At 31.9% G+C, this 6385-nt stretch overlaps 1 long non-coding RNA gene across 2 annotated transcripts; it reads right to left on the reverse strand.

Moving 5' to 3' along the window:
- Nucleotides 1–2414: 2414 nt before the first annotated feature.
- Nucleotides 2415–5438, reverse strand: LOC141723407 (uncharacterized). Of its 2 annotated transcripts, none has more exons than XR_012576272.1 (4): nucleotides 5028–5438; nucleotides 4286–4375; nucleotides 3626–3694; nucleotides 2415–2584 (listed from the first exon to the last, which is right to left on the reverse strand). It is a non-coding gene; the product is annotated as an uncharacterized LOC141723407 (long non-coding RNA). The 2 variants fall into 2 exon arrangements; XR_012576271.1 differs by having other exon boundaries at nucleotides 3626–3697.
- Nucleotides 5439–6385: the final 947 nt, after the last annotated feature.

A 6385-nucleotide genomic window follows, 5' to 3' on the forward strand; every position in this document is an offset into this window, starting at 1 on the left:
TTTCCATTCCTTTGGAAGAGATCTAAGAAACTTGAGGTTGGAGTCTTTTGTCTGATAGACTCTTCCATGCAACTTCAGAGCATTTAGTAGCTTTTGAAACCTACTAAATATGTCAGTGAGAGTTTCACTGTCTTCACAATGAAAGTGCTCATATTGCTGAATTAGCAGCTGCATCTTATTTTCTCTAACTTGCTCAATACCATCACAGATAATTTGGATGGTGTCCCAAACCTCCTGGGCTGTCTTGCAATTGATGATGTTGTCAAACATGTCACCATCAACTCCATTGAATAAAATATTCATGGTCTTTTTGTCCTTCCTGACTTGCTCAATATCAGTATCTAACCATTCATGCCTAGGCTTTGGGACTGAAGGCTCATTGCCAGTAGCAGCTCTCATTGGAACATGGGGACCTCTCTATATGCAATCAACATAGGCCTCATCTTGAGAAAGAAGATGTAGGTGCATCTTCACCTTCCAGTGATGATAATTGTCTTTATCCAGAAATGGAATTTTGACTCCAACATCCTTCTTGTTCATCTTGTTATTTTGTTGTGATCTTTAAACTCTTTGTACTTCAAGAGCTTACTCTGATACCAATTGTTATTCCCTAACAATACAACAAGAATTACAGAAGGGGGGGTTGAATGTAATTCTGGCTTGTTTTTGAGATTTATGAAAAATGGTTCTAACTCAATTTATATCTAATTGTTTGATTTGTAAAGTGCGGAAATACAGAGTTAAGTTAATTAATCATAAAGTAATAAAAACTCAAGTCTTTAAAACTTTTTGATGGATTTAAATGTATCCAGAAGATATATATATATATATGTATATATATATATATATATCAAGAGAACCCTGTGAAGCTTGAATAGCTCATAGCTGCTTTACAAGTGAACAAACAAACTACAGAGAAATTCTATGAAATACAGCTTACAAATGTTTCTCTGCTAAAAATGTGTTTGCTTAGTTTGTTAGTTTTTTTTCTACTAGCTACACTTGGTTTATATATTACCAAGTTTACATGATAATAAGACAGGATAATAAAACAAAACCTATCAAGTCTAATTCCATGCTTCTTCACTACTCTATTCCAGCATCTTTGAAAATCTTCATAACTTGCATGAAAATGGTAATGCTTCTTTGTTCTCAAAACCCTGCTAAATAGGCTGCCACATTCCTTTTGCAAACACTCGACACATATGACTGTGTTGTCACTGTCAACAGATATTTGAATTATTCATCCGTCGGGTACATGCTTGTTATCCGTCGGGTAGCCTTGTTGATCATCCGTCAGGTAGCTTTGTTGATCATCCGTCGGGTAGCCATTTATCACTTGACTCCATTTCATTTCTGCAGAATTACAAGACATCTTATATTTACATTTAATCACCCTATTCTACACATCTACTAGCAGTCTACATGATTCATAAGCTACTATAGAATCTTATATAAAGTTGTTTGCAGAAATGTGCTACATAAGCTACTCACCCAGTGGATATCAATTAGTCATCTGTCGGGACTATATTGAATCATCCGTCGGGACTATAATTGATCATCCATCGGGTGCTATAAAATTCACTAAGTTAAATCTACTAAGGTGTTTTGTTTAGCTTATCATCAAGTACACAACATATTCCTAACATAACGTTCCGGTTCAATGTGATTTATAACATTCTCAATACCTCTGCTAACGTCTTAAATCAGGTAATAATATTGATCAATTACAATCAATTTCTGAATCTGATGACGTACCACAATCTCTTTAAGCAGCAACAAACTCACTTATAGAGTAACGATTCATTACTAAGAGAATGATTAGGTTTGGTAAACCTATCAATAATAAGTCAAATAACATTTCTTCTAGCTTTGGTTCACTACGCCATAGATGGCCTATAGCAACAGCAAAAAAATGTTACAACAGTCCAAAAAAATGTTATCATAGCCATCCAAAAGACCAAAGGTAACATAAAAATTAAGTTGCTTTTTTTCGAGTTACCTTTGGCCCCTAAGGTTACATCCCTATTGCCCTGGTGTAACATTGACATTTGTGTTACAATAACAGTCAAAGGTAACATCAAACTATGTCTATAGTATCACACTATGTATGTTACTTTTGTACTTAGAATTTGCAAAAAAAAATGGGCCCCACATGTGGGCCCACCTGTGGGCCACAAAATTATTGTAACATTTTTTTCCCTACCGTAACAGTTCTATAATGATTTGTATTATATTATACCAATTTGTTTGTAATATTGAAGTACCTAATGAAACATATTTCCCAAAAAAAATTGACAGGATTTGTTTGTAAATTGAACATACCAGAAACCTGTTTTTCATACAAGTCAACAAAATAAACAAAAATGAGAATAAAAATGAACAAAAATGAGAACCCGGTTTTGGTATTAATTCAAAAACTACATGGTTAAATTGACAGAGCTTAAGCAAAAATTTTGTGTGCGCTCTTGGGTGTCATCTCCAGCTTGTCTTGGTCTTGAAAGAGTTTTTCTTTAGCTAGTTTCTTGAGCTTAGCCACCTCAAGATCTTTGCTCATCTTCCTCTTCTACATCTCACCAAGACACTGATTCAAAATTAAACAAGTAATTAGTAGAAGCAATCTACTGAGAAAAAAATTCAATAACTAAGAGTCATACACTAAACATTAATTATTAAGTACTGAAAAGCATGTTTAATTAATGAATGTTATAATCTTCTGATCATAAGTTAACTCCAATTGGAAGATACACAAAGAGGCAAAGTACTTGCATCTTAGGCATTAATCCAACATGTGTGAATACTTTTGTAGGCATATGTAACATAATCTTTTAAATTAAAATTTGAACAACTTCTCTCCCTCCCTCTCGACCCCCCAAACAAGGTACTTTAATAAGGAATTCAACAGAAAACTCAACAATATTGACCATTATCTTGAAGATTGTTGCTCTGTTTGTTGGTTATAACCAGGAAAAAAAGAGCCTCTATTGGACGGTAAATATGACACAGATTTTCCGTCTTAATGTAATTATGTTGCTTTTCAGTTCCAAGTAGCTTGGGAAAAGCTGCTAGTAGCGCCTCAATTGTAATACGGGGAATATCAACAAACTGCCTTAAAATAAGGGCTGTGATATCAATATTAAAGAAGCATAAAATTTAGTACTAGCAGCCTTTATTGGAAAACAAAAAATTTGAAGTATAAAACTGCTTCAGAAAACTAGTGACCATTTGTGGTATATAATCTATCAAGAAGACGCGAAACAAACTAAAATTGGAAAAAAAAACAAACTATCAACCAGTTTAACAAAATTCTAGGGCCCATTAATGGTTTAAATAAGTCAAGTAGAGAATAAACTATAAGATGCAAAACAGAATATATAGATGCAAAATTTATTGACAGAGGAATGATCAAATTAAGGTTGATCTGTTAATTAGTTGAAGTCACCAGTTCCTTTTTTGCATAACAGGAGATTAAATGGAAGCACACAAAAAGTATCAAATATCTCAGAGCTATAAAATGTAATACACAGGGTACCAAATACGTAAAGTATAAGTTCATATTTGAGTTCGTAACAGGAAGTTTAAGGAAATTATAACACAACAAAATGCAAGCCTAAGCGAAACAAACCTGTAAAACTGGTGTTTCAACTTCGATGAAGCCTAAATATTAAACTGTCTTGCGTACTTCTGATACAACCTACTGAATTTGTGCAGAGGTTAACATCCAATTTTCACCAAGTCATGACTAATATAAGACAATGACAAGCTTTACATAGGCAATAGGCAAGAAGATATAGCATGAAGTGAAAAAATCCTCATTCCTTCGTAAAACGTGAGATACAGGTCAGCAAGGATATCAAATTGAAAATTATATTTTGCAGTTACTTCTAGTGGGTGGGACTGACCAAAATATAATTAAGATGCAGCATGAGTTTCCAAAATTGAAATAACCATCTACCATAATCTAGTCCACCAGAAAATTATGTTAATACTTGATACATTTTGATCCAGTTCAAGACCCACTGAGCTTTCTGAGCAACACATGGAATACTTTTAATTGCATTAAACAATCTATGCTTCTCCATTGAATCTTTAATATACATTTCAAAAAGTAAGTTGTACATTATGGCAAGTCAATCATATTAAATATCAGATAATTCTGTGAATTTACCTCTCTGTGAATTTAGAAACCAAGTCAAGAAGTAATGTTATATCATCATTTAAATAAAGAGGATAGGAAATATCAAAGACATAAAGTATATGATGTATCATATGATGTGGGATGCACCTGGTGCTTCGCTGACAGTCGTAGGACATTTTCACCTGCCCTTTTCAACTCCATCAAGGCTAGTTTAAGTGAACATTGTCTCATATTACTCTGATGACAAGAGTTAAAAATCAGGAATTATACACAATAAACAACTCTAAGGGTTTTTTTAAACTGCTACCATGTTTTTCTGCCAATGCTTTAACTTATCATTTTTGTATAAAATTAAAATATAAAAAGCCCATTCACTAGGGAAGTGCAACGCACTTTCTTCTCCGTAATCGCCAAGAGCAGTACAAGCTCTTTGTAATCTGTTCACTAGTGATATCAGAATCTAAAACAAAAGTACAAGTAAGATATCAAACCCATTAACAACCTTTTTGACATATATTTCCCAGTTCATACACCTTAAAACTAGCATTTGCAACTACAACAATATTATTTGAAAATAAGTTTAACAACCTTTAAGGAAAGCTAAGACTAACATTTTGAACATAATAACCAGAAGCTAAAACTTAATTTGAAAACCCCTAAATGTTAACCATTCTTAACCTTCAGTTTACAATTTTATGTTATTTTAATCAAAAATTTACTAAACAATTAACAAAATTTCCGTACATCGAAATTTTCAATGGGTCTTAAATCCCACCAAAACCCATGTCAAAAATCAACAAAAAATAAAATCCCAATTTCATAAAATAAACCCTAAAACCCAATAAACAAAAATTATGAACATATAAACACACATATAAATGGTACGTACCTCGCTTTGAGAGATAATGCTGCGACACTCTCTTAAAACAGAAGGGGTACACGAATCATAGTATGAGTTTCCCAACCAATCATATGCAAGAATCGAAGAGAGTACCTTTTCGCAAAAGCGAAATATGAGATATTCAATTAGATATCATAGCAAACTAAACTGGCCCTAAAAATAGATAAACCAATTAAAAAATAACATAAAAATCCAAAAAATAAAAACCCCTAATTCAAACATAAAATCCCAAGTTTTGATCGAACAAGGAATCAATTTAGCAATCCCCTTTCCAACGATGCGTGAAAACTTAGTTCTTAATTGAATGAAATCGACTCTAATTTATTTGTAAAGTAGGATGGAGAGAGAGAGGATTGAGGGAGAGAGAATGAGTATTTAGAGACAGAGAGAGGGTAGGTAGAAAAATAAGAAACGTTCAGGGTGAAAGAATAATCGACTTGCTCTAAAAAATTTGTATTACCTGTTAATGCAAAAAGAAGCCCGCTTCTCTAAAATTTCTGCCCGCTTAAACATTTTAGAAACTATAGCCTTGCTCTACTTTGTCTTTCAACTATTTATTAATAAATTAGTTCAAAAAAATTGTATCCAAATTTTTTAAAAAATTTACTTAAAAATAATATCACGTACTTGGTACAATTTATAATTTCAAATAATTATTTTTTTTTTAATTTTTATAAAGTAATTAATTTGAGCATCATATAATAAGGTTATTAAAATTTACTTTTTTGGTTTAAAATATAAATTTCTTTATATGTTTAAAACTTATAATTAGTTTAATTTAGTATTAAAAATAAATAATTATTCTATTATTTGATTGAAATTATATTTTTAAATAACCATTTGATGATATAATCAAAATTACTTAATTTTAAAGTCAAATTTATTTATTTATTTATTGTAAAATGTTACTATTTTATCCATTAATACGCTATTGTAACATAAGTTTTCACGTGTTACCGTATATAACACTCTGTAGCTACAGTAACATGTTGCCAAAGCTATGATAACATCAAAAGTACTACGTTTTGGTAGGGTAAGATGAACATAGCTAATGTAACATAACTTTGTAACATGTATTATCAGACCATTGTGATATACCATCTATGGCGTAGTGGTTCTCCAGTAATTTTCAATATAGCGTCTCTTGACAAGATATACTCTTTTTCGAGATGATTACAATAATATATCCAGCCCTTGATGATGGCCTTGATTCTTCGGTAGATATAACATTTACTTACCTGTTCTACCATCTCCATTCTTATACCAAGTCAATCAATACCTTCTTTTAACTCTCAGTATTTAATCATATTCTCAGAATGATATCCTTATTTCAAGTTATAGACGAT

This window comes from Apium graveolens, chromosome 5 (assembly GCF_009905375.1).
Source record: "Apium graveolens cultivar Ventura chromosome 5, ASM990537v1, whole genome shotgun sequence".
Classification (NCBI taxonomy): domain Eukaryota; kingdom Viridiplantae; phylum Streptophyta; class Magnoliopsida; order Apiales; family Apiaceae; genus Apium; species Apium graveolens.